The sequence below is a fragment of the Narcine bancroftii genome, chromosome 5, assembly GCF_036971445.1.
Source record: "Narcine bancroftii isolate sNarBan1 chromosome 5, sNarBan1.hap1, whole genome shotgun sequence".
Lineage (NCBI taxonomy): Eukaryota > Metazoa > Chordata > Chondrichthyes > Torpediniformes > Narcinidae > Narcine > Narcine bancroftii.
This window is the reverse complement of record NC_091473.1, coordinates 13,866,989-13,890,637: the sequence shown is the minus strand read 5'-3', so window position 1 is coordinate 13,890,637 and position 23,649 is coordinate 13,866,989. Positions and strand designations below refer to the sequence as shown.

General features: G+C 45.2%; 1 protein-coding gene and 1 long non-coding RNA gene across 19 annotated transcripts in view; one reads left to right on the top strand and one right to left on the bottom strand.

The window, feature by feature from the left end:
* Positions 1 to 18,028, bottom strand: part of LOC138762625 (uncharacterized) — a 64,135-nt gene extending 46,107 nt beyond the window's left edge. Inside the window, exons 1-5 of one of the 3 annotated variants that reach the window (XR_011356981.1) lie at positions 17,839 to 18,028; positions 16,871 to 17,006; positions 15,877 to 16,063; positions 6,931 to 7,100; positions 3,777 to 5,821 (exon numbers count right to left, since the gene is read on the bottom strand). This is a non-coding gene — a long non-coding RNA (uncharacterized lncRNA). Of the gene's footprint in view, positions 1 to 3,776; positions 5,822 to 6,460; positions 7,101 to 15,876; positions 16,064 to 16,870; positions 17,007 to 17,838 lie in introns of those variants that run through there. The other 2 variants (XR_011356982.1, XR_011356980.1) reach the window with 2 other exon arrangements.
* Positions 1 to 23,649, top strand: part of dock3 (dedicator of cytokinesis 3) — a 939,092-nt gene that overhangs the window by 98,499 nt on the left and 816,944 nt on the right. The gene's annotated exons all lie outside the window — the stretch shown is intronic.

The following is a 23,649-nucleotide window of genomic DNA, read 5'->3' as shown; positions in this document are numbered from 1 at the left end:
CTTGGAAATAATGATTGATGAATTGTGTTGGTCCAACTCATGTCAAGCCAGCATGATTACAGTCATCAATGCAAGGTACAGGCTGGTGCAAAAATTGAACAGGTCTAATCCTGATGTATCAGATCAATGTTTTAGATGCGGCATAGCAACAGGGATTTTTGTGCATGTGACCTGGACATGTGCCAAATTGAGACCCTTTGGGTGGAACTGGACCATGCCCTGAAAAAAATCATTGGCAAAGAATTCCCACAGGACCATGAGTTATTCCTGTTGGAAAACATAATGGAAGTAAGGCTTATTATGAATCTGTCCACATTTCAAATTCAATTTGTTATGATCGCATTGGCAGTGGCCAGGAGGTGTATAGCAGTTGGCTGGAAGTCCAACTTCTATCTGAGCATTGAATGCTAGAACAAAGAAATGAAGAGTTGTGTTCCACTGAAGAAGATCACGTATAACCTAAGGAAACAATATATATTTCTGAAGGTCTGGAAACCCTACTTAAATTATATAGAATTGCAGCTATAGAGTGGACTGTTATGTCTTTCTGCCCTACCCTCTTAATCAGCTTCCTGATATGCCATAGACGTGGGCCAGTCAAGTATTATACCAATACAGGGGTTTTATTAACAGACTAGAACCATCTCTTAACTGGCCAGTGGGAAAGCATCTCCATCTGTTATACCAGTAGGGTGGAGTATCTCTACAGCCATAGCCAATAGCAATTAGTCAGTATAATATGCCCTCCCATTACATCATCACATTCACCCCCCCCCCTCAAATTGACCAATTTTAATAAAACGCAATAATGGCAAAAGCAAAAAAATACAGAAGAGCAAGAGTTACAAATAGAATAAATGAGAATACAGAGTAAAAAAAAACAAGCTGCAAGACTGAGAAAACACCTGCAACTGTCCTCATTGTAATCATAGCAAAGATTAGAAATGGTTATAACAGAGCCTTTGTGGAGGCTTTGAGATATGTGTTGATCTATGCAAAGGCACAGATAGAGGAGACTTATCTCCAACTGAAGGACTTCTGTTGCCAGGTGTGGAAGGGAGTGGAGAGTGCGAGGAAACATTCCCACGAAGGGGGTATTACTCTTTGAGCGTTTGGGGAGGGTAAAGAAGGAGTCAGATCAGTGGAAGGGCGAGCAGGCTGCAGCCCAGGCGAGGCTAGATCCCTAAGGGAAACGGTATCCTTTCTTCCATCAGGAAAAATAACATGAGCATACTGTGGATTCGCATGAAGCAGTTGCACACGCTCTACAAGTGGGTCAGCCTTGCTGGGTCTAATATGTTTTCTTAACAAAACTTCTCCAGGTTTAGATAGCTAAATCGGCAAGGTTGATGCAGTTTTCGCTTTTCTAGGGAAAAGAAAAAGATGTTTGTGAGGAGTTTCATTTGTAGCTGTACAAAGCAAAGTACGGATAGAGTTCAAAGCTTCTGGCAGCATTGCTTCCCAGTGGCTGGTGAGGCGCCTTTTTATTTTAGTGCTAGAGTGATAGCTTTCCAGATTGTACCATTACTGTGCTTCACTTGACCATTACCCCGTGGATTATAGCTTGTAGTATGACTTGTAGCTATACCCCTATCAAGAAGGTATTGCCTAAGTTCAGAACTCATGAAAGCTGACCCTCTGTCACTATGAATGAAGTTAGGATAACCGAAAATACTGAAAATCATAACAGAACTAGCAGAAACATCAGCACATGGTATAGTGAAGGGAAATGAGAGAATTCATCAATAATGTTAAGGAAATAGGTATTATTTGATGGTCGTGGTTCTTTATAATCTGCGCTGAGGCATTCAAATGGTCATGCAAGAAAGTGCGTCTGGAGGGTCATTGTATTTTCCTGTGGGCGATATAGTATGTTGTGATCATAGGTAGAATGTTCAATTCACCAATGCATGATCTTATCATTTTTGATCTTGCTCCTTAATTTAGTGTTGAACATGTAGGTGACAGATTTTTGATCAGTCAGCAATGTGAATTTCCTTCCAGCTAAAAAGTGTTTCCAATAGCGAATAGATTCTACGATAGCTCATGCTTCCTTTTCAATAGAGGAATGTCTTAACTCTGGCCCATGTAATGTCCAAGAGAAAAAGGCCACAGGTCTACCAGCTTGATTTAGTGTAGCTGCTAAGATCCAATCTGATCCATTGGATTCTACTTGGAATGGTAAATCCTCATCAAAAGCTGACATTGTCGCTTTGGCTATGTCCTATTTGATGTTTTCTAAAGCACGGAGGGCTTCTTCAGACAGGGGAAACTAGTAGTTTTAAACAGTGGCCATCCTTTATCTGCGTAGTTGGGCACCCAGTGAGCGTAATAGGAGAAAAACCCCAGGCAACGCTTGAGGGACTTTTGTATCGCAGGTGGGGGTAGATCCATGAGTGGTCTCATCCTCTCTGGGTCAGGGCTGATCTCTCCTTTACTCACTATGTAGCCTAGTATGTCTAAGCGTTTAGTGCAGTATATACACTTGTCATTGTTAAGGGTAAATGCAGATGCTTGGCCACCTGGAGAAATTTTTGTAAGTTCCGATTGGGATCATGATCATTGAAGTCTTTGCCACATATAGTGACATTGTCCAGATAAGGGTAGGTGGTTTGCAAGTTATGAGCATCTACTAGTTTATCCATCTCCCTTTGGAAAATGGATACACTGTTGGTAACTCCAATAGAGATTCTTTTAAACTGGAAACGTTTGCCATCTGCCTCAAAAGCAGTAAACTGCCTTCCTTCCTTGTGAATAGGCACCTGATGATAAGCTGATTTCAGATCAATTGTGGACTATATTTTGTACTGTGCAATCTGGTTTACCATGTCTGAGAATCGAGGCAGGGGATAAGCATCTAGTTGCGTGGGAAGATAGAATTAGACAAATTAGGAGAAAATATCCCAGAATACATACTTTACAAATGGGATGAAAAATTGGTGCAATATAACAATTTACCAGTACTACATCACAGACTTAAATTATGGAAAAGAATGCACCTGGAAGAAAAAATAGATAAATTATTAAAAACCAAAAATGATATCAACACAAAACATATTAATCCCCTTTACAATAGACAATTTATTTTTCAAAGAATGGGATAGAAAAGGAATCAAGAAAATAGAAGATTGCATTTTGGGAAATAATTTATTAACATTTGAGCAATTAAAAGATACATATGGAATAACACCAAGTACAATGCTTACATATTACCAATTGAAAACTTACCTAAAAGATATATTGGGAAATAGCTTGAGATTACCAGAAAGTAGCAACTATGATTATTTAATCACAGACACAATGATAATTAAAACATTTATTACAAACATGTACATCAAATTGTAATATAAAGAAGAAGATGAAATAAAGTATAAACCGAAACAAAGTTGGGAAAAAGATTTAAACACAGAGATAAAGAACGAAACATGGGAGAAGTTATGTATAGGAACAATGAGGAACTCGATAAATAGTAGATTATGTATGATTCAATATAACTGGCTACATAGATTATATATTACTCCTCAGAAATTAAAAGAATGGTACCCAACAGCATCGGATAGATGTTTTCATTGCATACAAGAGATTGGATCAACATTACATGCAATTTGGACATACTCAAAAGTAAAAACTTTCTGTGAAAAGCTAAACCTAATATTAAACAAAATCACAAAAAATAGTATACCAAAATATCCAAAAAATTTCTGTTAAATAGTATAAAAGACAAAAAAATTAGGAGTAAAATTAGACAAAGCCCAAATAACATTTATTATGATAGCACTAACAGTCGCCAAAAAATGTATTCTGACAACCTGGAAATTGGAAAGAAACTTTAAAATACAACAGTGGTATACAGAAATGAGCAAGTGTATTCCATTAGAAAAAAATTACATACAATCTGAAAGACAAGTGTACATTATTTGAACAAATTTGGGAAGCATACATAAAATATGTCGGAGAATGCCGACCACAAACCTCCATCTCGTAAAACAACATAATTATGAGCACAATAAGATGTGAAAGTAGACGGTACAACTTTTTTCTTTTATTTGTTATTTCTTTATTTTAAGTGTTTTATCATTTATTGATTTTTGATGAGGGGTGGGGAAGGGGAGAGAGGAAGTTGGGGAAAAGAAAAAATTTCATTATGTAGATATTGCTAATGTCATTTGTGGATGTTGCAAAAATATATATTTTTTAAAAAGCATCTAGTTGCAAAACCAGTTTATAGTTTGCCTGTAGTCCACAACCATTCTAGGTTTTGCGCCATTTTTGACAACTACAACTTGTGTGCGCCAAGGTCTTGTACTGGGTTTGATTATTTTTTCTTTCAATAAACGCCTAACCTCGTTCTTAATAAAGGGTCTGCCCTCTTTGCTATAGTGCTTAGTCTTTGAGGCATAGGGTTACAATCCGGGGTTAGATTGGTAAAAAGACATGGAGGTTTAATCTTCTGAGTTGATAATCTGCAAACAACTCCTTGGGGTACTGTGATCGATGGTGATGGGCTGTTAAATGCCATTATGATACTTTTCATTTGGTATTGGAAATCTAATCCTAAAAGCATCAGAGCACACAGACCAGGGAGCACGTATAATTTGAAACCTGTATATTCATTTCCCTGTACCTTCAGGGTAATTTTACAACAACTTGTAGCATCTTGTTTTAGTCCAGAACAAGCCATAGAAATTCTGCGCTTAGACAGATATAAGGTAAGATTCAGGGCGCTTGTGGTCGTAGCGTAAATATAGCTGTCAGTATAGCCTGAATCAAACAAACAGTCAATAGACTCCCCATTTACCTCCACCTTCATCATGGAATGCTTCAGGTCGTGCAGTTCATCTTGATTAATCGTCATGAAGCTAGAATAGGGTCTCCCTGCGCCGGCGATCTGTTGGAGTTTGCCTTGTCACTGGCTGTTTCACTTAAGATTTCAGAAGAATTAGAAGAAAAGGAAGATGTGCTAGATGAATCATTGGCTTTCCAGGTCAACATAGCAGTGTTGTGGTGGCGCCCCTGCTAAGTAGTAGTACTTGAGCTCTTCTTCTTCTTATTCTTCAGCTCATGACATGAGCTAGGCATGGTCTCTCGCGCACAGCAGGCTCTAGCCCAGTGCCCTCGCTTCCCGCAGTGGGCACAAAGGGCTTACTGCACGGGGCACTGAGAGCAAACATGTAGCACCAAACCGCAGAAGTAGCATCTTCTGTTGCAGCTTTTACGCTGCAGTTTAGTGGCGCTCTGCAGTGGATCATCGCCACGGGTGGGTCTTGGGCATGCTGCTTCAGCACCTCTCTTTCTCAAGGGCTTTAGCACTTTGTAGTGCAGACTGAAGGATCTTCGCTTGTAAAGCTGCATTGAAGGTCAGGCCCGTGGTCTCTAATCAGCATTGCCTGATGTACCCTGCCTCCACTCCATTTATGAATGTGTCCAGCATCAAAGATTCTCGGTGGGCTTCGGCCATGACAGCAGCGCAAGCACAGGCTCTGGTTAGCCTTTTTAGCGTGAGTGCAAAAGCATCTTCGCTCTCTCCAGCTTGTTGTTTTCGAATGTGAAGCTGATGTCTGGCGAACAAAGTGTTTTATGGCATATCATAATAGGTTCAGAGGAGATTCACTGGATTTTGGTAGGCAGCTAACCATGGAGTAGGGCACTTCTCTGAGAAGGGCCACAAGATGGTCCATTTTCGCTGAGTCTTACGACATTGTTCACTAACATGTATGCTTCAAAACACAGGAGCCAGTGGTGAAAAATTTCTCCAGCTCAGATGGCATCTTGATCTATCCCGAGTCTTCTAGGTTTCAGGGAAATATCCATGATTGAGATACTGTTAATAAAATTGATATGCCATAGACATGGACCAGTCAAGTATTATACCAATACAGGGCTTTTATTAACAGACTAGAACCACCTCTAAACTGACCAGTGGGAAAGCATCTCCATCTGTTATACCAGTACGGTGGAGTATCTCTACAGCCGTAGCCAAAAGCAATCAGTCAGTATAATACGCTCCCACATTACATCATCACACTCCCCTAATAGCTAGAGAAGTTAAGTTTGGGGGGGGGGGGGGGGTGGTCCATCCACTTCCAAGCAGGGAAAGCCATGAAATAGAAAAAAACAGCATATGTGCAGACAACCTTGACCAGCCCACAACCCACCCCCAAATATAAGTTACATACCTTTGTTGTGAGAGTTTTGGTTATTGTGTATGAATAGGATTAATTGAGTGTAAGTGAGGGGAGGGATATAAAGGAAGTCAACGAACTCTACGATGCGATTGTTTGGAAGTAAAAAACATGGAATGTGAAGATGTTAATATTGTTGATAATGGTATTAATGAAATGAATAATAGATGGAGTTTGAGTTGAAAAACAATAAATAAAATATTTTTAAAACATGCAATGGGGAGAAAAGATAAAATATGAAAGTTAATCTTTAAGGAATTCTGCATTAGGACTCTCAAGTCCCTTTGGATCTCTACTTTATGAATTATTTCCCCATTGTGAAAGTAGTCCACTTTATTTCTTCCTCCAAAGTGGATCACCTTACACTTCCCCACGCCCTGTCTACCACTTCTTTGCCCATTCTCCAAAACCATCCAAGTCCCTCTGCAGACTCCCTGCTTCTTCCACCTATTTTCATATCATTTGCAAACTTGGTCACAAAACCATCAATCCACCTTCAGCTTTCCAAGAACCTTAGTTATGGTGACTATACTCACCCCTGCCTCCTGACTCTCTTGAATTTCTGGCATGTGCTGGAGACTTCCACAGTGATGAGAGACACAAAAAAATCTATTAATTTCATTCTCCATTTTGTTCCCCACTTTTCCAGCGTAATTTTCAAATTATCCATTGTCCACTCTTGCCTCTCTTTTACTTTTTATATCTGAAAAATGTTTGGTATCCTCTTTTATATTATTGGCTGGCTTACCTTCATATGTTTTCTTTTCTTCCTATTGCTTTTTTAGTTGCTTCTGTTGATTTTTACAAGCTACCTCATCTTCCAGTTTCCTGCTAATTTTTGCAATATTGTATTCCCTCTGTTTTGCTTTCATGTTGTCTCTGACCTTCCTTGCCAGCCATGTTTGCCATGACCTCCCTCTGAAATGAAACAATCCTGCATCTTTTGAATTACTCTCAGAAACTTGTGCCATTAACTTTTTTTACTTTCACTTTTTTGCATCATCTGATAAAGCAAATCATAAAATTCTCAGTGTTATTTCCACAGATATTTCAAAGGGCTGCTTCATTCCTTGTTATGGGTTGCACATAGATGTTTGGCTATGAAATTCAATGTTTTCAAGACTCATTGATGATGATGCAAATCAACAGGTGGCATTGAAGGATACACAGTTAATCCTTGTATTCCAGTGTAAGACAGTGTAGAGCTCGTCGAAAGAACCAAAGACTTGTTGATCCAAACCAAGGCTTTTATTAGCAAAAGACCGGAGCTCTTCACAGGTGGCCGACTAGTCCGGAATGATCCGACCTGGCTAGGGACACAACCCTTTAAGGCCCAGACAATAGGAGTGGCTTAGCTCTCAGCCAATCGCTGTAAGCACAGTCTAGATACAGTAACTATATACACTATGTACATTGGTGATAGACCTGTACTATCACATTCACCCCTTCTTGGAGAATTGACCCTGGAAAAAAAAACAAAAACGAGGGAGAGAATGAAAGGAAGGGGTAGGTCAAGGACTGTAGCGGTCAGGGGGTCTGACCATCCGGCGTGACCGCCGTGGTGCCGGGATTGGGGTCACTGGAGTGGTGTTGCCAGCGGGCTCGTCGGGAGCGACTGCTCCGTCGCTCAATTCCCCAGTCGTTTTGTCGGCAGGGTGGCCCGGGTCATTGGGATGCTGTTGGTCCTTCTGTTGCGGCACGGGTACTGGAGAAGGAGTTGGGGGGTTTGCTGGGTCTACCGCGTCCTGAGCTAGGTCCCGCACTGAAACAGTGTCCTCCCGCCCGTCTGGAAACTCCACGTATGCGTAATGTGGGTTCGCGTGGAGTAGAGTCACTCGGTCGACCAAGGGGTCGTTCTTTGAGTGCCGGACGTGGCGTCGCAAAAGGACGGGGCCAGGGACGATGAGCCATGCCGGTACAGTGGTTCCCGATTCGGATTTCCTCGGGAAAAGGAACATCCTTTCGTGGGGGGTGGCATTTGTTGCAGTACATAGGAGGGAGCAGATGGAGTGTAAGGCACTAGTGAGAACCTCCTGCCAGTGAGAGGTGGGGAGACCTTTAGACCGGAGAGCCAGTGTAACCGCTCTCCATATGGTGGCATTCTCCCTCTCGACCTGGCCATTACCGCGTGGGTTATAGCTCGTGGTCCTGCTTGAAGCAATACCACACTCCAGAAGGTACTGTTGCAGCTCTGCGCTCATGAATGAGGACCCCCTATCACTGTGGATGGAATTGGGGTACCCGAAGATGGTGAAAATACTGTGAAGGGCCTGTATCACTGAGGTGGCAGTGGTGTCTGGGCAGGCTACAGCGAATGGGAAGCGGGAGTACTCGTCGATGGCCGTAAGGATGTAGGTATTACGGTTGGTCGACGGTAGGTGCCCCTTAAAGTCTACACTAAGACGCTCGAAGGGGCGGGTGGCTTTGATAACGTGGGAGTTATCCGGACGGAAGAAGTGGGGCTTGCATTCAGCGCACACCGAACAGGCTCAGGTCATGGAGCGGATCTCCTCGACTGTGTAGGGTAAGTTGCGCGCCTTGACAAAGTGAGCAAACCTAGTGACCCCTGGATGACAGAGCGCCTCATGGAGTTTCTGTAGTCTGTCCATCTGTATGCTGGCGCACGTCCCCCTGGAGAGCGCGTCAGGCGGGTCGTTGAGCTTACCAGGCCGGTACAGGATGTCATAGTTAAAGGTGGAGAGTTCGATTCTCCATCTGGCAATTTTGTCGTGTTGCTGAACATGAAGGAGACCGCGCGTTGATCAGTCAACAGTGTAAAGCTCCTCCCAGCGAGGTAATGTCTCCAACGACGCACCGCTTCAACTATGGCCTGGGCCTCCTTCTCGATCGAGGAGTGTCTACTCTCCGGACCCTGGAGGGTTCTGGAGAAGAAGGCTACAGGCCGACCGGCCTGGTTCAAGGTGGCTGCCAGGGCGAAGTCGGATGCATCGCTCTCGACTTGAAACGGGACAGACTCATCGATCGCGTGCAGCGTCGCAGCAGCGATGTCAGATTTGATTCGATCGAAAGCCGCTGTGGCTTCGGTCGAGAGGGGAAAAGAGGTGGTCTTGATAAGAGGACGCGCCTTGTCGACGTAGTTTGGAACCCATTGGGCGTAATCCGAGAAAAGGCCCAGGCAACGTTTGAGAGCTTTCTGGGTATGTGGGGGGGGGTAAGTCCATTAGGGGACGCATGCGGTCAGGATCTGGCATGACTATCCCGTTCTCCACCACACAACCTAGAATAGCGAGTCGTGTGGTCCGGAAGACACACTTGTCCAAGTTGTAAGTCAGGTTTAGCTGACGGGCAGTTTGAAGAAATTTGTCTAGGTTGGCGTCGTGGTCCTGCACGTCATGGCCGCAGATGGTGATATTGTCCAGATACGGGAAGGGCGCGGTTAGCCCGTTCTGGTCCACCATCCTGTCCATTTCCCGCTGGAAGACCGCGACACCATTCGTGACCCCGAATGGTACCCTGAGAAATTGGTATAGCCGCCCATTTGCTTCAAAGGCCGTGAATGGTCGGTCCTCGCAGCGGATCGGGAGCTGGTGTTAGGCCAAACGTAGGTCAATAGTGGAGAAAATGCGGTACTGGGCGATCTGGTTCACCACATCCGTGATGCGTGGCAGGGGGTACGCATCCAGGAGCGTGAAGCGGTTAATGGTCTGGCTATAGTCGACCACCATCCGTAGTTTTTCCCCATTCTTGACAACCACCACCTGGGCTCTCCAGGGGCTTGAACTGGGTTCGATGATGCCCTCATCCAGCAATCTACGCACCTCACTCCTAATGAATTGCCTGTTTTCGTAACTATATTGCCGACTTTTGGTGGCCACAGGCTTCCAGCCAGGGGTGAGGTTTGCGAAGAGTGCTGGCGGGACAATCTGGAGTGTGGAAAGGCCGCAGGATTGGCCCCGGGGCATGGGGGCGGGTTGCTCGGGTGCTTCGGGAGTGGGGTGATGGCAGACCGAGAGGGGGGCGTGGGGTCCCCCAAAGTGTAGGGACACCGTTTGGAACTGACACTGGAAGTCTAATCCCAGCAACACTGGGGCGCACAATTGGGGAAGGACGAATAATTTGAAGTGGGTGACTGTCACACCCTGTACTTCCAGCGTGGCGATGCAATACCCCTTTATCCCAGTCGAGTGCGACCTCGTCGCTAATGAAATCCTCTGGGTAGTGGGAATAATGTCAAGTCCCCAATGGAGGGACAGATCTGGCTGGATAAAACTGTCAGTTGACCCAGAGTCAAATAAGCAATTGGTGTAGTGTCCATGCACTTTAATCAGTTCCATTGCTTTAGTGAGGGGATGAGAGCATTGCTGGTTCAGTGTTATTGAAGCAGTTGACAGGGGAGTTTTGCGCGATGACGTCACGCAACGGGATGACGTAGTCAACGCTCGAGGAGCAGGTTGGAGGACCTCCCGGAAGTGCTGTTGTGGCGGCGTTAGCGGGTGAATAGTAAGTATTGGGGTTTGTAGTTGCTTGCGATTGGCGGTGGGTAGGTCGTTGGTCGCGGCGGTCGGGCCCTGGCGGTCGTCAGCGATGGACGCTAGGGTGAGCACCTGGTTGGCCGCGGGGGTGGCTGTGGCGGCGGCGGTAGCGTCGGCCCCGGGGGTGGCTGTGGCGGCGGCAGCAGCGTCGGCACCGGGGGTGTCTGTGGCGGCGGCAGCAGCGGCGGTAGCGTCAGCCCCGGGGGTGGCTGTGGCGGCGGCAGCAGCGTCGGCTCCGGGGGTGGCTGTGGCGGCAGCAGCAGCGGCGGTAGTGTCAAGTGTTCTGCACGGGGGCGAGAGGCGAGCCATCACCATGGTTGCGACGGTGGGTTGCCCCTTCCGGGTTCGGCGTCTCCGTGACGTCAGGCGTTGCCGTGCAGGGGAGCCCTCGCTCTCATTGGACGAGAGCTCTGGGGAAGAAGAGTTTGAATGGGATAGAGGCGATTGGGCTTCACACGAGGCACTGTGTTTGCTGGCGGCCATTTTAGACCTACAGACTGCAGCAAAGTGGCCCTTTTTAAGGCACTTCTGGCACCTGGCTTTTCTTGCTGGGCACTGGGATCTGCTGTGCTTGTCCCTCCCACAGAAATAACATTTCGGGTTCGCACGGGGCAGGGTAGCAGCAGCCGACAGGCCGTCAAGGGTAGGGTAGAAGGGCACTCTACTCACATCAGAATGTGGGGTCCAGTCCCTAGAGAGCTCGGTGGACTTGAAGGCTGCATCCTCCATTGTGATTGCAATCCGGGCCACGTCCTCTAGTTTTTCTACCCCTTGTTCGAGCAAGCGCAGCCTCACTTCATTCGATCGGAGCCCAGCCACAAAGGCATCCCGGACGAGATCATTTGTGATCTCGGCAGCAGTTTTGTCCACACAGTTACAGTCCTTGCCCAATGCCTTTAATACTTGTAAATATGCCCTGCTGGACTCACCGGGCTGTTGCTTCCTCGACGCAAGCACGAGCCGGGCATGAGCTCTGTTCACCGGTTGATCATACAGTCCTTTCAGTACCTTTATGGCTGCAGTGTAAGTGGTCTCATCCTGGATGTTCTCGTAGACTCTCAAGGACACCATAGACAGCAATGCTGTTAGACGCTGGTTATCCTCCTCTACCTGAATGAATCTCAGGAAGTTTTCAAAGTTCAGCAGCCAGAAGTTAAAGGCTTTGAAGGCTGTAGCTGACTGTGGGTCGATATCAAGTTTTTCTGGCCGAGTTAAACGCTCCATCCCTTTCAAAAAAAATTCTTTTGCTAATAAAATTGTAGAGCTCGTCGAAAGAACCAAAGACTTGTTGATCCAAACCAAGGCTTTTATTAGCAAAAGACCGGAGCTCTTCACAGGTGGCCGACCAGTCCGGAATGATCCGATCTGGCTAGGGACACAACCCTTTAAGGCCCAGACAATAGGAGTGGCTTAGCTCTCAGCCAATCGCTGTAAGCACAGTCTAGATACAGTAACTATATACACTATGTACATTGGTGATAGACCTGTACTATCACAGACAGAATCTAATAATGTTACAAAGCAGAACTCAGTTTATTTTGAACATTAACTTTGTGGTTGTTAATGCCATGGAAAGTTCCCTAGTGTCAAACTAAATAAGCATGTATGAAAACAATTGCATTGCATTAATTACAACATGTTAGTGGTGTGATCTAGAATTAATGGGAAGGATTGAAAGTGTTTATAGCTGATTTTCCTGGGGCATAATTTTTGAACGTAATGGCTTCTTTTTCAATATTTTTATTGGTTTTTACAGAAATAGTACATAAGTAAAAGCTGTTAATCAAAGGTAATCTACAAAAAGGAATAAATATAACAGAAATTATGTAAGGAAAAATAAAACTATAAATATAAACTCAAAATCATGACAGTCAAGCAGGAAAAATAGTAGCAAACACAAACAATTACAATGTGTGGCTAATTGAAAAATATTTAAAAAAAAAACTATTGTACTATACTACAATCTAACAACTGAATTAATGATTAGGGATGTTTAAAAGTTGAGATTATATTTACTAAGGCTCAATTACATGGCACTCTGTTTACATCGATAAACTTTAATGTGCAGGTTTATATTAATCTTAATTAAACAAGAGCAGAAGGAAATACTGTTGTAAAGTAGGACTTTATTTTGCTGTGGATGATGATGGATGTCCGGATCTTTTGGAAAACCGTTCTAATAAGACTTAAAAAACTTAATTTTGTTTGGTCTATATCTTTGATGGGGGAATACGGAGTACATTCTGCTCTGATGACTCTTTGAGTGAAAGACTTCGAGGCTTTGGCTCAAGAGCCCAATGTAGGAATGGGACTTCGAGGTTTTGATTCGAGATGGTTCAGTGAGCAGAGACCAAGGACGAACCTCCTTCAGGTAAGCTCAGGCCTGGTAAGATCATTGCATATAGACAAAGAATAGGTAATGGAGATGGTAGCTAGGGCAGTGAAATGCTCCAAAAACAGGATGTGGGAAATCTGGGAGAGCACAATTGTCCCTGATATCTACACCTGCAAGAGGTGCATCAGCTGCAGCTGGGTTAAGGATTTGGAGCTGGAGCTGGATCATTCGGGAGGCAGAGGGGATGATAGATAAGAATTAAAGGGATGCTATCACACCAAGGAGACAGGAGGAAAGCAGCTAGGTGATAGTCATGAGAAGGAAAGGGAAGAGACAGGCAGTGCAGGGAACCTGTGTGGCTGTTCTTCTTAATAACGTATTCTATTTTGGATATAAGAAATGCAAGAAAAACATCAAGAAATAATCAGGAAGGCTAAAAGAATATATGAAGTTGCTTTGGCAGACAATGTGAAGGAAAATACTAATGGTTTTTACAGGTATATTTTAGATACGGTTGGGGTGGATGACCTACCAGGGACAAGCCATGGCAATCAGATCTCTGGCATGGAGTCTAAGACGAGGTGAGCTGTGGTGACAGGGGGACAAATGAGAAGTCAAATGGGAGGAATCGAGATGCTTGAATGGTATGTTGCCTTCCTGGTGCCAGGTCCAAGATATCTCAGATCGAGTTCATGGCGTTCTCAGATATTGTCCATGTAGGGACTAATGACATGGGTAGGAAGGCTGATAAGGTCCTGCAAAGAGAGTTCAGGACATCTCAGGATTCCTACATGTGCCACGCGCTAAAAAGGTTACAAATAATGCAAATAAAGACATGGTGCAGGAAGGAGGGCTTCAGATTTTTGGATCATTGGGGTCTCTTCCAGGGAAGGTGAGACCTGTTTAAAATGGGACATTTTGCATCTGAACTGCAGGGGGAGTAATATCCTTGCAAGAAGATTTGCTAGTGCTGCTCTGGGTTGGGGTGGCGCTGGGGGTGGGGGGGTGGGGGAGCGTGATGGGGTGTTTAAACAAGATTTGCAGGGGGATGGGAGCCAGAGCGCCAGAGTGGAAAAGGGAAAAGATGATGTGAAAATTAGAAGTAATATTAGAAGTCAACAGTTTGTACATGGTGGAAATGTTCTCAGGAGCAAGCAGTATTGTAAGAAAGGCAGACAAATTTAGAGTGTGGATTGGCAGGTAGATTTATGACATTTTGGCCATTAGTGAAACCTGGATGCAGAAGGGACAGGACTGGTAACTCAGTGTTTCAGGCTTCCATTCCTTCAGACGCAATAGTACGGGGATGGGGGGAATGAAAGGGGAAGGAGTGGCATTGCACATGGGAAAACATCGCAGCTGTGCTCAGGCAGGACAGACCAGAGAGCTCGTCTGCTGAATCTATATGGGTGGAGCTGAGGAACAGGAAAGGTATGACCACACTCATGGGATTATATTATAGACCATCCATTGTCAATGAGAATTGGAGGAGCAAATCTGTAGAGAGAGCAGACAGCTGCAGATAACACAAGGTTGTGATAGTAGGAGATTTAAATTTTCCACATATTGACTGGGACTCCCAAACCATAAAAGGGTGAAATGGCATGAAGTTTGTCAAATGTGTTCAGGAAAGTTTTCTAAATTAACACATAGAGGTACCAACTAGAGAGAGTACAATACTGAATCTCATATGAGGGAAGGAGACAGGACAGGTGACAGAAGTATGTGTAAGGGAAGATTTTGGGTCCAATGATCATAATGCCATTAGTTTCAAATTAATAATGGAGAAGAATAAGTCTGGGCCTCAGGCTGATTCAAATTTTAAATTGGAGAAAGGCCAATTTTAAGGAAATGAGAAAGTATCTAGAATGCGTGGATTGGGATAAGTTGTTTTTGGGCAAGGATGTAAGAGGTAAGTGGGAATCCTTCAAAGGTAAAATTTTTAGAGTACAGAGTTTGTATGTTCCTGTCAGGATGAAAGGCAAAGTTAACAGGCATAGGGAACTTTTTGGGGGATCTGGTTCTGAAGATGAAAGAGATGTATAGCAGGTATAGTCAACTCAGAGCAAATGAGGTACTTGAGGAGAATAAAAAATGCAAGAAAAACCTCGCTTTGGCAGACAATGTGAAGGAAAATTCTAATAGTGTTTACAGATATGTTTAGAGAAAAGGAAAAAGTGAGTGACAAAATTTAGTCCCCTTGAAGATCAGAATGGTTGCTTAAAAGAGATGATGGGGAGGGGGAAATCTTAAATTACTTTATTGTATCAGTTTTACTCAGGAAACTAGCACAAAGTCTAAGGAAGTAAGGGAAACAAGCAGTGAGATTATGGAACCTATACAGATTAAAGAGGAGGAGATGATTGCAGTTTTAAGGTGAATAAGGGTGGATAAATCTCCAGACCCTGACAAGATATTCCCTCAGTTCTTGAGAGACTCTGGCAGAAATATTTGAAATGTCCTCAGGCAAGGCGATAGTGCTGGAGGATTGGAGGGTAGCTCATGTTGTTCCAAATGTAATCCTGGAAATTATAGGCCAGTGAGCCTGACAGTAGTAGGCAAATTATTAAAAGGTGTTCAAAGAGATCAGATATACAAGTGTTTGGATAGCTAGGGACTGATTAGGGATAGTCAACATGGCTTTGTGCGTGGTAGTTCACATTTAACCAATCTTGTAGAGTTTTCCGAGGAGGTAACCAGGAAAGTTGAAGAAGGAAAGTCTGCGGATGTTGTCTACATGGACTTCAATAAGGTCTTTGACAAGGTCCGATATGGGAGGTTAGTAAGGATGTTTTTTTAAAATATTTTATTTAAAGTTTCCGGCCATGCAATTATACAATTAATATAAGCTGGATGAGGTCCTTACCTGGGAAGAGACATATAAGGCAATTGAACAACTGAAAAGTGGCAAAGCAGCAGGTATGGATGGAATCTCCCCAGAGGTCTGGAAGGCTGGAGGCAAAGCTCTGCATACCAAACTGCATGAGTTTTTCATGCTCTGCTGGGACCAAGGAAAGCTGCCTCAGGACCTTCGTGATGCCATCATCATCACCCTGTACAAAAGCAAAGGCGAGAAATCAGACTGCTCAAACTACAGGGGAATCACGCTGCTCTCCATTGCAGGCAAAATCTTCGCTAGGATTCTCCTTAATAGACTAATACCTAGTGTTGCCGAAAATGTCCTCCCAGAATCACAGTGTGGCTTTTGCGCAAACAGAGGAACTACTGACATAGTCTTTGCCCTCAGACAGCTCTAACAAAATAAAGGACTCTACATCACCTTTGTTGACCTCACCAAAGCCTTTGACACCGTGAGCAGGAAAGGGCTTTGGCAAATACTAGAGCGCCTCGGATGCCCCCCCAAGTTCCTCAACATGGTTATCCAAATGCACGAAAACCAACAAGGTCGGGTCAGATACAGCAATGAGCTCTCCGATCCCTTCTCCATTGACAATGGCGTGAAGCAAGGCTGCGTCCTCGCACCAAAACACTTTACTATTATCTTCAGCATGATGCTGAAACAAGCCAATAAAGACCTCAACAATGAAGACGCTGTTTACATCCGGTACCGCACGGATGGCAGTCTCTTCAATCTGAGGCGCCTGCAAGTTCACACCAAGACACAAGGGCAACTTGTCCGTGAACTACTCTTTGCAGACGATGCCGCTTTAGTTGCCCATTCAGAGCCAGCTCTCCAGCGCATGACGTCCTGTTTTGCGGAAACTGCCAAAATGTTAGGCCTTGAAGTCAGCCTGAAGAAAACTGAGGTCCTCCATCAGCCAGCTCCCCACCATGACCACCAGCCTCCCCACATCTCCATCGGGCACACTGAACTCAAAACGGTCAACTAGTTTACTTACCTCGGCTGCACCATTTCATCTGATGCAAGGATCAGAACACTTCCAGCAAGGTTCATAGGAATTTTGAACATTATGAAAGCTTGTACTGTACAGGTATTCAAAAATTGGTTGTTCATAATCTGTGGATGGCCTGCATCTGAAAAGGGATAAACAAATGTCATCCTGCCAAATAAATACAAAAATCATAAAAATTCAATTCAGTTACTTGCTATTGACTAACATCAAACTGGAGATGAAGGTTTCATTTCTTAGATAATCCAATAAAAAAGGATTATAATAAATTTTCAAATGATCTTTTTTCTATTCAATTTATTCCATATTGTTCAATTACATTACCACTGCAAGAATTCAGTTACTGAGATTCTATAATTATAATATATGCAATTATCTAAATTTTCCAGTAGCTGCTGCTTAAGATGTCTTTTATAGATGGTTGTCAAGGATACTGACACCAATGTAAGAACAGCTGGATCACAAAACCGCAGTTAGATTTTAACAAAGCCACAATTATCATCTAATTAACAAGAGCATTTATTGCATTTTTAAAAAGTTAATAGAACCTGACAGCTTAACCAAAAGGAAACCAGTTGGACAGCTGTTTTAACAGGTACTCTTTGCAAAATTTAAATTTTATGTAAAATACACCTTTAAAGTAATTAGGATGTTCAATAAAATTTTAGTGTTCTTATATAATGGGCCTAATTGGTCAGAAAATGCTCTAATGTATTTAATCATTTTGTATTTCCTCTGCCTAACATGACCATTTGACCCTTTTATCATGAATTATTAAAAATATTTGTTGAATGCATTAACAAATTTCATTCCTGTAAAAAAAATTACATGGTCAGCTATTTTGGTGTTTGCTAAATTGAATACTAATTTTTAGACAGAAGTATTACATTATGTGTAGAAAGACCATATTTGATTACTAACAATAAAGTTTGTGATAATATGTTTCATATATTTACCATTATATAATGAAATAAATGTAATATTCTCCAGTTCCTGTGAAACATAAAACACAGAACAGTATAGTACAGGAACAGGCCTTTTACTTTTACCCCATGATGTCTTCACCAATCATTAAGTGAAATTCAGGGACGCAGCCAGGTTTTAACATTAGGGGGAGTGCGCCATAAAAAAGGCGCTACTGTGGTGGTGCACATCCTCAGTCTCTCTGACTCCAGCATCCCTTCCAGCACGCACCCTGGGCAGCGATTATGATGTCACAATGCATCAGGTGACTGAGCTCATGCTGCCCTTAAAGGGGCGTGCTGAATTTGAATAAAAACTGTCATTAACCACCCTCAACATGGTGGCTGTGTTTCTTCCACAGCTCACAACGCCACAGTGGTGACCCTGACAAGCCCAGATGTTTTTCTAGACTCAAAACACCATGGATTCAGTAGAGGTTAAAGATGACTCCATCAAGCTTCCCTCCCTTTTGGACCCACTGACCCAGAACGTGGTTTGGGCAGTTGTAAGCACAATTTCAACTCCACAACATCTCCTCAGATGCCACGATGTTCTATCATGTCGTGAGTGCTCTGGACCAAGATACGGCAGCGAGGGTGGACAACATCATCCACTACCCCCCCTCCCCCCCGGCTACGGGCAAGTACACCATCCTCAAAGACCTGCTGCTTGGAATTTTTGGGCTAACTCCACAGCAATGGGCTTCCAGGCTCCTTCACTTAGATGGGCTTGGGGACCATAGTCCATCGGCGCTGATGGACAAAATGCTGGCCCAGGCAGAAGAGCACAAGCCTTGTTTTCTCTTCTGCCAGATATTACTGGAACAGATGCCGGAGGACATCCAGCTGCTCCTCACAGATGAAGACTTCTTAAACCCGAGGAGAACAGCAACTCGTGCAGATGCCCTCTGGTGCACGAAGAGGGAGAACGAGGCAGCCCTCAAGCAGGTGGCACGACCAGAAGCCAGCCGACCGCAAGCCGCTCCCAAGACCAAGACAGAGGAGGACCAGTTGACCTGGTGTTTCTACCACCAGGGCTGTGGAGCGCAACCTGTAAGTGCCGCCAGCCCTGCGGGTTTCAGGGAAATGACCAGGCCAGCTGCCGTTTATGGCTGCAACGGCTGGCCACACAAACAACCTCCTTCCTGTCACGGACAGATCCACTGGCCGCTGATTCCTGGTGGACACGGGCTGAGCTCAGCGTCCTTCCCCCCCACAGCATTAGAAACTCGCACCCGATCTCGAGGTTCAAGCCTGTGGGCAGCCAACGGCTCCATCATCAGGACCTACGGCACCCGCAGGGCACAGATCCAGATTGGGAAGGAGAACTCCCACTGGAGATTCGTCCTAGCCTACGTGGCCACTGCACTGTTAGGGGCCAACTTCCTCAGAGCTCATGGTTGACATAAAGGGCAAAAGGCTGGTCAACGCCCGAACGTTCTACTCTACCCGACTGGACACAGCAGAAGCCCGCAGGCCTGAAATCGCCACCGTAGCCGCTGTCAGGGACTAATTCGACAAGATCCTCCACAACTTCTCCGCCATCTTAGAGCCACGGTTCAACGCCACCTTGTCCCAGCATGGGGTCTTCTACCACATCGCCACACAGGGTCCCCTGCTGCATGCTAGACCCAGACGGCTGCCACCCTAGAAGCTCCAGCAGGCAAAGGAGGAGTTCTCCAGGCTTCAGGAACTGGGAATTGACTGGCACTCAGACAGCGCCTGGGCATCGCCACTCCATATGGTCCCAAAATTGTCATGGGGCTGGAGACCGTGCGGGAACTACTGTCGGTTGAATGACACAACCACCCCCGACAGGGACCTGGTGCCCCACATACAGGACTTCTCCGCCAACCTCCATGGCACACGGGTCTTCTCCAAAGTGGAGCTCGTGTGGGGATACCATCAGATCCCGTTGCGTCCAGACGACGTGGGTAAGACAGCCATTATCACCCCTTTCAGTCTCTTCGAGTTCCTGCGTATGCCCTTCAGTCTAAAGAACGTGGCCCAAACGCTCCAACGCCTCATGGACACGTTTGGAAAAGACCTGGACATTGTGTTCATTTACTTGGATGATATTCTCATTGTCAGTCGCAACCACGATGAAAACAAAGCCCACCTCCACCCACTCTTTGCCCGGCTGGCGGACTTCGGCCTCACAGTCAACGTGGCCAAATGCCAGTTTGGCAAGGAGTCCCTCCAGTTCCTGGGGCACACCATTTCGGCGGCTGGGGCCATGCCGATGCCAGAAAAGGTAGTGTCTTTTGAACGATTCCCCAAACCCTCCACTCTGAAAAGCCTCCAAGAGTTCATGGGGATAGTGAACTTTTACCATCGTTTCATTCCCGGAGGCATGCGCACCATCCGCCCATTGTTCGCGCTCATGGCCACCAAAGAAAATACTTTATCGTAGTCAGAGGAGGCGGACAGGGCTTTCATTGGGACAAAGGATGATCTAGCCAGCGCCACGCTGCTGGTGCACCCGCAGCTGGAGGCGCACACGGTGCTCTCCGTGAACACCTCAGCTATGACAGTGGGAGGGGTTCTGGAACAGTGGGTCGATGGACAATGGCACCCGCTGGTCTTTTTCAGCAAGCAGCTGTGCCTGCCGGAGCTCAAATACAGCGCTTTTGTCCGGGAGCTCCTGGCGATGTATTTTGGTCATCAGCCATTTACGCTACTTCCTTGAGGGCAGGCTGTTCACAGCCTTCACAGATCACAAACCCTTCACTCAAGCACTGGCGATGGCCAAGGATACGTCGTCCACCAGACAGCAGCGCCACCTCTCGTACGTGTCTGAGTTCACGACCGACATCCGACACAGGGCCGGCAAGGAAAATGTAGTGGCAGATGCGCTCTCCCATCCAACCATCAACACTCTCGCGCCTGGCCTGGATTACCAGAAACTGGCTCAGGCACAGAGGAATGATACGGAGACGCAGGCCTTGCGGACCGTCATCTCGGGCCTCAAACTCAAGGATGTCCAGGTGCCCAGCAGCCCGGACACATTGCCCTGCGACATCTCAGCAGGCACGCCGCACCCGGTGATCCCGTCGCACTGGAGGGCAATTGTCTTCTGTCTGATCCACGACCTTGCACCACTGGTAAAGACAATTGTGCAGATGGTTGCGGAGCGGTTTGTGTGACACGGGATTAAGAAGGAAGTGGCGGAACTGGCCAGCAACTGTACCAGGTGCCAGACCTCCAAGGTCCAGTGACACGCGAGCCCCCATCCAGAACTTCAACCCAGCAGTTCACAGATTCCAACACATCCTCGTTGATGTTGTCGGGCCCCTGCCGGTGTCCAAGGAGGCTTATTACCTCCTCACAGTGGTGGATCAGGCCACAAGGTGGCCGGAGACCATCTTGATTAAGGAGACCTCCGCATAGACGTGCGCCAGGACTCTGGTCAGCCAAAGGATCGTCCGTTTTGGAGTCCCGGTGCACATCACTAGCAACAGTGGGACGCAGTTCATGTCTGCCCTGTGGACTCAGATAGCGAAGCTCCTGGGGGGTCAAGCTCCACCATACCACAGCATATCACCCGCAGCCCAATGGGTTGGTGGAGAGGTTCCACGGGCACCTGAAGGCATTGCTTATGGCCAGGCTCTCTGGACCAGACTTGGCGGACGAACTTGGGATTAGGACGGCATTCAAGGAGGACCTTCAGGCTTCAGCAGCGGAGATGGTCTATGGCGCACCACTTTCCCTGCTGGGTGACTTTTTCAGCCCAGACCCTGACACCATGGCTACCGACAAAAACCTGCTGGTGGACCTACGCAGGAGACTGGCCTCCCTAGCTCCCCCATCCCCGGCACACTACGGCACCCAGCCATTTCCTCTCCCCAAAGAGCTTGACTTTGTTTTCGTGCGGAGGGGACTACAAGGTGTACTGCTACAGTGATCATATGAGGGGGCCATACAAAGTCCTGCGGAACCTTCACCCTGGACGTTGGGGGGAGAGAGGAACTCTTTATGGTGGACCGCATGAAGGTGGCCCATCTGGAATTATTACACCCGGTGCAAACGGCTGTGCCCAAGTGCCGGGGCTGGCTGCCAAAGCGACAGGACGTGTGGGTGGTTCTGGGGGGGGTGGTTGTGTAGCGGCGCACATCCTCATGGCGAATGGGCCCACTTGTATTGCCATGTGGCTGGACAGCCATGGGGAAATGGCGTCATCAGAGGTTTCTCTCTGACTCTAGCATCCCTTCCAGCGTGCACCCAGGGCAGCAATTATGATGTCACAATGCACCAGGTGACTGAGCTCATGCTGCCCTTAAAGAGGCGTTCTGAATTTGAATAAATATAGTTGTTAACGACCCTCAACATGGTGGCTGTGTTTCTTCCACTGTTCACACTGCCACACATCCTTTATTTCTTCTAGTTAGAATCCGTATGCACTTGAGAATTGTGATATTTACTTTTTATTTAATCAGAAAAAGTTTAAAGTTGATGTGAATTACATTTAGGCAAGTTTATAAAAGCAAAATAATGATTTTGCTGATTTTCCAAAATAATTACAAAAAATATAAGGAATATTCAAGTTAGGTAACATTTGTATGGAGTGAAACAAAATATAGGTTATCCATCAAAAAGCTAACTGTTAGAACCATAGAACCAGAGAACATTAATAATTTGTATACCTTTATCAAATCTCCCCTCATTCTTCTATGCTCGCAGGAATAAAGTGCTAACCTGTTTAACCTTTCCCTGTAACTCTGTTCCTGAAGTCCCAGCTATCCAAATACTTGTGTATACGATCTCTTAGAACATTTTCCAATAATTTATTGATTATTCATGTCAGGCTCACAGCCTATAATTTCCAGGTTTACCTTTGGAGCCTTTTTTAATCAACGGAACGTAAGCTACCCTCCAATCCTCTAGCACCTAACCTGTGACTAAGGGGCGGCATGGTTGACGTAGTGGTTAGTGCAATGCCTTTACACTGCCAGCGTTTGGGACTGGGGTTCAAATCCCACACTGTCTGAAAGGAGTCTGTACATTCTCATCGTGTCTGATTGGGTTTTCCCTGGAGACTCCTGTTTCCTCACTCCCTTCAAAAATGTAATGGGGGTATAGATTAATTGGTTGTAAAATTGGGCAGCACAAACTCGTGAACCGAAATGGCCTGTACCGTGCTTTATGTCTAAATATAAATTTAATTTAAAAAAATATATTTCTACCAGGACACCTGCAATTTTTATACTAGCCTCCATTAAGGTCCAAGAGAATATCTTCAAGACCCTGGGGATTTATCCACCCTCATTTCCTTTAAGATAGCAAGCTCCTCCTCTTTTTTTTAAAACTTTATTTAAAGATTTTATCACATGAATAAAACAAAAAAGATTACATTTAAAGAAAAACAAAAATAAAGTAATTATTACAACACAGCATTAATGACCTAACTTAAATCAAACTAACCCCCCCCCATATATACGGCCACTAAAAAAAAACTATATATATATAAAAAAAACCCCCACCCCCCCAAAATAAAGAGTGAAGAATTAATAAAGTTAATAATATTATATATATATAAAAAACACTCACAAACAAAAAAAATAACAAGTAAAAATACTAATAAAAAAAGTTATCAAATCTAAAATATCGGGGGGCGTGGCAAGATGGCGAAGGGAACAGACGTGCCTTCCTGACCTCTCCTGACTCTGATTTATTGTTTTGTTTTTAAGTGCCCGTTAAAGTTCTTTTAAAAGTTTATAAATAATAAGAGGTGTTGGATTAGTGCTTAATGGTTTATATGCAAAAAAAAAGGTAAAAGAAAACTTCAACAGACTGTTAAAAAACTAC